Source organism: Saccostrea cucullata, unplaced genomic scaffold, assembly GCF_032062105.1.
Source record: "Saccostrea cucullata isolate Sc308-1 unplaced genomic scaffold, CSIRO_AGI_Scuc_v1 ctg2366, whole genome shotgun sequence".
Classification (NCBI taxonomy): domain Eukaryota; kingdom Metazoa; phylum Mollusca; class Bivalvia; order Ostreida; family Ostreidae; genus Saccostrea; species Saccostrea cuccullata.
In genome coordinates, this window is record NW_026940676.1 from 1 (window position 1) to 10,135 (window position 10,135).

The 10,135-nt window shown below is 31.1% G+C and overlaps 1 long non-coding RNA gene across 1 annotated transcript; it reads right to left on the reverse strand.

Moving 5' to 3' along the window:
- Nucleotides 1-8,488: 8,488 nt before the first annotated feature.
- LOC134255984 (uncharacterized) lies at nt 8,489-9,765 on the reverse strand. Its single transcript, XR_009989644.1, has 3 exons — nt 9,645-9,765; nt 9,009-9,132; nt 8,489-8,704 (listed from the first exon to the last, which is right to left on the reverse strand). It is a non-coding gene; the product is annotated as an uncharacterized LOC134255984 (long non-coding RNA).
- Nucleotides 9,766-10,135: the final 370 nt, after the last annotated feature.

Genomic DNA, 10,135 nt, shown 5'->3' on the forward strand with positions numbered 1-10,135 from the left:
AATTTTGATTTTAACAGTAAAAATCTTACACCATTTGTGACATAAACGGAAAATTTATTATGAAACATTTGGAGATAACGAACAGCATTCAAGATCGATAGCCCATAAAACAATACAAAATAGGATCAGAGGAAACACAGAACTCCAAAACATTAGAGATGGGATCAGGTACCATGGAAGAGTGAGCATCCCCTACTGACCGGTCACACCCGCCGTAATAAAATGTTATATAATTATATGATGAACAAGGATATATTTTCAAAAAAATGTGGTAACAGGCTCAGGGGATCAGTGGACAGGTTTCCTTAGATTATGTAACGAAAATACACTGAGGTTAGAAACTTATCTGCTTTTTGGTATTAAAGAAACAACTAATTTTGTATTTATGGGAAGCGATGGGGGTCCATCCAAACAATTGGAATGTGTAATCTCAGAGTCAGAAATTCCTTTTGGGTGAGGTTTGATTGTACATGTATAGCAAAAATGTATTAATTCTTTGAGTATCCTCTCCTATCCTTCTAGGTATCACGTTAACAAATTAAATGTAAACGTATGATGAGCAAGCGTATCTTTTTTCATAATAATATTGTGAATTTCATGGCCTCAAGTTTAAAAGGTCAACCACTTCAATTGTGCGAATGTTGTTATGCGGTACTGATTACTTAGGTGATCTTTAGCAGGAACTTGCAATTGAGACGGATCTTCTTAATTTTGTTCAGAGAATATAAACCGAAGTTCCGTGTAGTAAATGTTCTTGCACTGCTAATGCTAAAATGATCCTCAGTACTCAGAGCCCGTAAATGCCGAGCTGCGGTCGAAATTTGAAGCCCTTTTCTGGTAAATTGATGCGTCTCAATAAAAATGAAACATTGTATCGAAGCAAAACTTATATGCACTTAGCCTTATATTCCGTAAGGTTTTTTTTCAAAGAAATTAACCAATTTCACAGGTCTGCAACCAATCTAAAGTTAAGGGATCCTTTGTTTAATTGTTTACACTGACACCTCCTGGTGGCTGCGGTGTTTGCTGTGAATCCAAATCGTTGTTTTTGTAATGATAGGCATCATTAATGCATCACTACATACAAATGTATTAACTGTAAATTTATATCGCTATTCTTTGTTTAAAAATCATTTTGATTCTTTTCTACTTTTCAAAAAAGGCTTGAAACTTATTCTTTTTTAAAGGAAATAAGTTTTCAAAAAACAAGTTGATGGGACAAGAATATAAACAGTTTCGTTCAACGTCATCATTTCGAAAGTTCTATGGTCGATTTAAGTTAAATGCTTATTGACGTTCATCAAACTTGTAAGGCCATTAATAACATACTTATTTGATTATGAATTTTTCTGTTATTTACCCATTATGACAAAAAGCAAACTGCGGATTTGAACGGTCATCATGGGATGATTATGTCTACATGGCACCGGATACCACTTCTGATGTTTTGGGGGTTTACTATTGATTTTTATTGTTTAATTTTAACTGTTTGTCATCGCCGTATATTGTTTTTTTTATCTCCATATATTTCATTTTTTACCATCCGTACCCTATATGATGCGCGTAAATTGACTCTTATTAGAAGATTATCCCATAATTGTAAAATCTGATCTTGATATTACGAATACAGTACATATAACACTATTTACAATTTATTTGATCCGTGTTTAACATATCCAAGGCGATCTCTAAATACTTTGACTAACTTTTATTAAATAAGCTTAACAGTGAAATATGAATGCTGCCTTCTAATATCCCTCTATACCTAAAAACTTGTCTGAAAATTCAGCACGTTTGAAATGATTGTTCAGGAAATATAGGGTACCATTTCAAAAATTTTATCGGGTTGTAAGTACGAGTTGGCCATGTACGAAAGCCGGATAGGCTCATTTCTGAGAAAATTTTTTAAAAAATTTAACTCGTTATAACGAGTTAATTATCTCGTTTTAACGAGTTAGTATCTCGTTATAACGACTTAGTTATCTCGTTATAACGAGTTAGTTATCTCGTTATAACGAGTTAGTATCTCGACTTAGTTATCTCGTTATAACGAGTTAATTATCTCGTTATAACGAGTTAGTATCTCGTAATAACGACTTAGTTATCTCGTTATAACGAGATAATTTTCTCGTTATAACGAGTTAATTATCTCGTTATAACGAGTTAGTATCTCGTAATAACGACTTAGTTATCTCGTTATAACGACTTAGTTATCTCGTTATAACGAGTTAATTATCTCGTTATAACGACTTAGTTATCTCGTTATAACGAGTTAGTATCTCGTTATAACGACTTAGTTATCTCGTTATAACGAACTAGTATCTCGTTATAACGAGTTGATTTACTCATTATAACGAGTTAAAAACTGATTTAAAGTTGATATATCTAAGTGATAGGAAGTATAGTTGTATGACATATAAAACCGACTTAATCAAGTTTGTTTATAGTGTGTATGATAAAGATTTTTATTGAAAAACAAATTAGTTTATTTTTTTTTGTAAATTTCGAGGGGTTGTTCCTGTGATTGTATTCTGTTTATGTATAAACGACGCAGTTGATTTGCATTGTATACTTAAAAGACCGAAGACAAATACATGTACATGTATACGGAAACTTATGTTGTGTTATGAGTATGTGCAGTAGCCCCCAAATTTTACGCCCATTGCCTCATTGCTGATGTCTCCATATCCCCCTTCTTCAAAACATTTCTGACTCTCAAAATAATATATATCACACTGGAAGTGTATATTATAGATGTTGCATTAACGCCTGCGTTAGCTTTCTATTATAAAGTATTAATTTAGGTACTAAGACATTGGTTATGAAAGCTAATAAGTCATCCAAAACATATCAGAAAAATTCGTGTCTTTTATCGGAGAAAATTGTCATGCCAAACTTTGAAGCAAGTACATTTGGTAATAGATTTTTTTTTTAATATTGTGTCCTTGGAGACGTTCACGTATAAATGTGTAAATAAAGATTGCTATACTTATCAAATTGTGATTATTGACAGCAAAATAGTTCAGGATCAATATTATTTAAACCATATCACAAATTAAAATTGCAACTTTTTATCAATTTTAAAGTGCAGTATTACTGATAATTATCAACTAAACTTCAATGACATTAAAACTACAGCCATTTTTAATTCATAACTAACTCGTTATAACGAGATAATTAACTCGTTATAACGAGATAACTAACTCGTTATAACGAGATAACTAACTCGTTATAACGAGATAATTAATTCGTTATAACGAGATAACTAACTCGTTATAACGAGATAATTAACTCGTTATAACAAGATAACTAACTCGTTATAACGAGATAATTAACACGTTATAACGGGATAACTAACTCGTTATAACGAGATAATTAACACGTTATAACGGGATAACTAAGTCGTTATAACGAGAAAATTAACTCGTTATAACGAGATAATTACCTCGTTATAATGAGATAACTAACTCGTTATAACGAGATAATTAACTCGTTATAACGAGAAAACTCGTTATAACGAGATAATTAATTCGTTATAACGAGATAATTAACTCGTTATAACGAGAAAACTAACTCGTTATAACGAGAAAACTAACTAATTAATTCGTTATAACGAGATAATTATCTTGTTACAACAAGATAACTAATTCGTTATAACGAGATAATTAACTCGTTTTAACGAGAAAACTAACTCGATATAACGAGAAAATTAACTCGTTATAACGAGATACTAATTCGTTATAACGAGATAATTAACTCGTTATAACGAGATAACTAACTCGTTATAACGAGTTAAATTTTTTTTTTATCGTTTCAGAAATGAGTCTATCCGGCTTTCGTAGCCATGTGATAAAAAGTATTGGTCATTTAAAAAAACATTAAAAACACGCCTAATCGTCCAATTATTTTATAAGACAATTTTAATGTCTATTTTCTAATGATCAGTTGAAAATTAAATGACGTCCTTTCTATTTTTGATTCTTAGCATTATTTTTTACTTTGATGCATTGAACAAAGGAGGTGTTAAAATTGGGGCGAGCTGTAATAATAATAATAATAATAATAATAATAATAATAATAATAATAATAATAATAATACTTGATTTAAAGAGGGTAACCCGATTAGTGCAATGCACTAGTCTTCCTCGGGGCCCTCTAAACACATTCACAATAATACAATTATAAAAACATTGTACAATATTATAATAAATAATACAACATGACGTGAAATTACAAGGACATATACAGATCGATTCAAGAACATGGAATTATATAATTTTTAGTTGCGACATGATATAATGAATTTTTCTACATTTTTACGAAAAGTTTGTAGAGTTGGTGAAAAACGGATATGCAAGGGTAATTTGTTCCATAAATGAACACCGGAATAATGAAAAGAATTCTTAAATTGATTTGTTCGATATTTTGGTAGATGAAGGTCATAGTTTGTTTCAGATCTAAGAACATAACTATTAGAAGAAATAAATTCAAAGGAATCTCTTAAATAAGTTGGTGCCATACCATGAAGTGTCTTGTACAGTAATATATATTTATGAAAATCAATTAACTCATATATGGTCAGCCATCCAAGTTTTTCAAATAATGGTAGTGAAGGGGCATCATAAGCCACATCTAAAATAATCCGGGCTGCCCTTTTTTGCAATTTAAAAACTCTATCTATGCCAGCATCTGGTGCATTACCCAAAATAGTAAGGCAATAATTTAAAGAAGGCAGAATGTATGCATTATAAAATAGTTTTCTCGTGTGTAAGGGAAGAAATTTTTTAATTCTGCGTAAAGTATACAATTTATAAGTCAAAGATTTACAAACTGAGTCAATATGATAATTATAGCGCAATGAATGGTCAATATGTACTCCCAAAAGCTTTTCAGATTCAACATTTTCAATTAATTTGTTTGAAGCATATAAATTTAGTTCAGTAGAATTTTTTCTTGATTTTCTTTGATGAGTTCCCATTAGCATACATTTTGTCTTGTTGGTATTTAACACCATTTGATTTTTGGAAGACCAATTTTCTATCTCACACAAATCAAAGTTTAGGGCATTCTCAATACCTTCTATATTTTTATGATATGTATGTAAGGTTGCATCATCAGCAAACATATCAATATCTGTTCTATTTACATGTAAAGGGAGATCATTTATATACAATAGAAATAATAGGAGACCCAAGATAGATCCTTGGGGCACTCCTGCTGTGACGGGCAAAAAATCAGAGGAGTGTGTACCTATTTTTACACACTGAGACCTTGACGTTAAATAAGATTGAAACCATTTAATAGCCATTTGGTCAAAGTGATATGATTGAAGTTTATTTATAAGAATATCATGATTAACCAAATGAAATGCCTTGCTAAAATCGATGAAAGTTATGCCTACTAAATTTCCTTGGTCCATAGCTTGTAGCCAATTATCTGTAAGTTTTGTTAGAGCCGTTTGACATGAGTGAAATTCTCGAAATCCAGATTGTGATTTAAATAAGAGATCAAAGCTAGAGGTAAAGTTACGTATCTGATTGGCTATGTGTTTTTCAACTAATTTTGATAATGTTGGAAGAATGGATATCGGTCTGTAGTTCCCTGGATCTGCATAGTCGCCATTTTTGAAAATAGGAGTGACTTTTGCTTGTTTTAAACGGGATGGAAATACTCCATTAGTGATGCTAGTATTTATAAGATGTGTAATAGATTTGCATATAACATTTGCCGAAAGCTTTAGAAGACGAGGCCCAATCAAGTCTATACCTGCTGACTTGTTTACATCAAGTGTATTCAACATATTTAATACTTCGAACTCACTTATATGATTTATACTGAAAAAATTTTCTTTCCCTAGTTTACTTTCTGTAGATTTATTTAATAATTCTGAATCAAGACTTTGTAGTGACATATCTGCTAATAATTTACAGGATATTTCAGTAAAGTGTTTGTTAAAAATATCAATGCATTTTTCATTTAATACTTCAAAATGATGATAATGCCAGTATAGACATTTACGTTGATTAATCAGACTCAAATGAAAAAAATGAAAAAAGTATTGTTTATAGCTAGTACCAGCGATTTTGGGGAGTGATATTGGTCATTGAATGATTAACACAGGACAGTTAACGTTACATCGAAAGATGAGAGGTTGGACGGAAACGTTTAAACTGGTGTTTGATTTTATCAAATGACATGCATGTTTTGAAAAGGGATGTGAGCAGTTTGTCTAATTGTGTATAGTAATGTTCAAACACTTTTGACAGAAGACTTAATTATGAAAGAGTCAGTTTACAATTCCTGAACAACAGGCCTGGGGGCCATAAAACTTAGATGATCTCACTTTTGATCTCAGTCTCACTTTTTCCAAAGGAATATATAGTGGAAAAGTGAGATTGAGATCAAAAGTAAGCTCGTCTAAGTTCAGGCGAGAAATTTGTGAAAGTGTCTGTGAATCACAAATATTCTTTTTATTATTGGGAAACCTTTAAATGAATGGCGGCGCGTATCCATTATACGACCTTATTTAGGTGCGACGACTACCTAACTCGCACTTGTATATAATACAATATTTTTAAAAGTATAACTCATTATGAATTGGAATATTCAGGTCTGATTTGAAATAAATAAAGCTTCCAACGTATATGATTTTATTGTTTTACGTCCTCTAGTAGCTGTTGTGACATTACTTTTGGATAAACTATCTTATGTATAAACTTTTACAAGTACATGTATTACGAGGGGTGCGCAGCACAGTTAAGGTTACAAATGGAAATATCGGCGATTTTTTAAGATAAAAAATACATACTTTATTAGGATGGGCGATTCATTTTAGGAATTCACTGATATCAAAAAAATGTAATGTGGTTTAAATCTACATGTTGGGGACATTTAGATCTTTTTTTAGACTTGTCGTGTGATGTCGACGTCACATGACTTTGGCAATTATACTTGCAGTTTAGAGGTCATATATAAATTTCAATATTGCAAGGGCATAACCAAGTTAAAAATCTTAGTTTATTTTATAATCCGTTTCAACACTATATGTAGTTTGTGAAAAGCGCTGCGAACCTATATAGATTCCTTTTTTCAATTGTTAAAATTTAATTTCTGGGCGGCAGCTTGAATATTTTGCTGATCAACTACATTAAATATAGCTTTGATTAATTCATTTGCAAGATTTCAATAGATTCGCAGCACTTTTCTAATATCTTAATGTTTCTTGAGTTTATGTGCAAAAAATTTTGACAAGATACATTGAGGGTATGCCCTTGCAATAAATCGATTTATTAGGGCCCTTCCATTACTTTTTCAGTGAATCTGCATACAAACACGACAGTATCGCTTGTATGGAGAATGCACGTACAGTTTATTAATAAAATACTAAAATAAACATAACATCCAAGTTAACGGCTTTTTATTTTACTGCAAATAATATTTTTTTTGAGAACAAAAGACATTTTTCATTGCACAAATGTGACTTTATCAGCCTCTCACTATGTAAAAACTGCGTCATTTTTGCGAGATGACGTCACATTGACAAGTGCATTGCGATCGATGCATTGTTTATATACTGTTGTGTGGGATTGAACAAACGACAAAACTGCTTGTAATAGTAAGTTTGTATGTAGTATACAGCTATCCAACTGTTTGAAATAGCAAATAGTTTCATTTTGTGGTATTTTGAAGACCTTATATTATGTGTGACGTCATAGTAAACATTTCCCGTACAAAATAGGCCCCGCCTCCTTACTGTAACCTTAACTGTGCTGCGTGATCAAAAAGTCCGCGAACTAATTGAATAACTTCCATAAAGGAAACAATATTTGGTTTCAGTGTTGATTATATTTTAACTTAGTCCTCTCCGATTTTAATGCACATCAACCACCGTGCTGCGCATGCGCGAATCACGTGATATTGGCTGTCACATGACCCCATCTGTATCTTTCTGTCACAAAAGTTGAAAGATTATTCTGAGTTTTCTTTTTCTTTCCATCTGAGTTACTTTTTATGACAAGAACAGTTCATTTTTCAGAAATGGTCAAATCTCGGCAACAGAATGGGTGGATAAGAAGATCATTTCCAAAAATAAGTATAGCGACAATTAAAATACAAATCTTCTGTGTCGGGAGAGACCTTTATTCAAGTTGGATAGAGAATGGGTGCCCCCTTTTCATCATATCTAATATGTTTAAAATCTAAAGTAAACGATATCTTAGGTATTTAAAGGAAACCCCAGGTAACACAACAACGTTATTAAAACGTTATAAAAACGTTTTCAAAATGTTATAAAAACATTTTCTAAAACGTTATTACAACGTTATTTTGTATGGTTTTTTAAACGTTATCATAACGTTTTTCAAAAACATTGTCCTGCAATGTTTTGAAAACATTTTTGAAAACGTTTTCAAAACGTTTTTAAAAACGTTTTCAGAACATTTCTTATATGTTTTAAATCGTTTAAAAATATTTTACAACATAAAAATCATTGTACTTCCTACAGTTTTAATTAGTTTAAATTTTTTACACAAATATAATCCATGAACTGTTGTAAACATCCGCACAGTCAATAAAAGTCTTCTTAACAGAAAAGATTTGTCACAATTGAAATTTAAAAAAAAAATCACAATATCCTTCTTCCTTTGAAAATCATGTTTGGCACTTTTGGCATTTGGATCACTTGGACTTCTTTGTTTTAATTCTTCTGAAAAAACAAAGATTTAGAGAAAAACTTTAATTAACAAAATGAATGATCATTCTTGCAAATCATTTTCGTAAAATACATGTATACATGTATATCCATGCATTAGAAGAATTAAAACTATATATAGTCATACATCCGATAAATACAAGGAAAGTCTTTCTAAAACTATTTATAAAAAAAATAAACTTTGTTGTTGTTATTTTTGACAACAGTGTGTTTTGGGCAAAAGTTCTATAAAATATATATTGTATACTAAATAAATCTATCTCTGTAATACATTCTTGTCAGGAAACTTCAAACATACCTTAAAGAATAAATACCCTGGTAAATCCCTCCAGCATGGTGTGCCTAAGCAAACCTTATTATGTCAAATTCCTCTCACTACATGTGATCTTTAAAAAGGTATATTAAGTCTTTGCAAACAGCCGCTGTAAATGGAATATGATATTTATTTCCAAGAATTGTAAATTGTGAATATATACATGATACTGAATATAAATACAAATCATTTAACATTTTCAAAGAAGTATTTAACTTGTTAAGCCCCCCCCCACACACACACACTTACACACACTCCCCCTCGCAAACATACTCGATCTATTCAAATCATGTTTTGAAGCTCTCAATTTTAAAATCTTATCTCTTAGCCTGGGGTTATTATACTACACATGAAGTACACATTAATTAAGAAAACTCACACTAGACACAAGTCATAAAACATTTATGTAAATGCACAATCATGATAAACTTAAATGATCAGTTTACTTCAAAAACAACAAATTACCCGCCCAGTTCAAATATCAGTGAAATGTTCAACCATTTACAAGGAATGATTTAGGCTTATAATACACTTACAACTATAATACAATTTCTTAATATATGTATACATATTGAATACTACTTTAAATTCAACATACCATACGATGATGTAAAATATTACCTTAATCCTGTTCTTTGTCTTTCAAGAATGCTGCCCGGTTTTTCAAAATCTTGATAAGTTGACCTATATAGATCACGTGGAAATAGTTTGCAGCAAGGAGCGAGCGCTAACCACGGCATCCAGCTGTGCGACTCAATTAACTTTTGATAAACACATTATCAAGGAGGAAACAACACAAGTGAATAAAATGCACTGCCTTACTTTGTTGAACTACATCACATCTTAGAAAAATACATTAAAAACGGCTTTTAATACATTTTTTCACAATGTTTTTTAGGAATGTGGCATAAAACAATTAAAGAAGAACTGAATTTAAAGAAAAAAAAATTTTTGTCCACCCCCCCCCCCCCCCCTCAATATGCTTTAAAAGACATCCCCTAGTAATCAATAACAAACAAACAAAAAAGTAAATGCTAAATCAGTAAATGTATTTTTTTAAGAATTGAATTATATAGATGTTTGTTGTTTCTATAACGTTTTAACAATGTTTT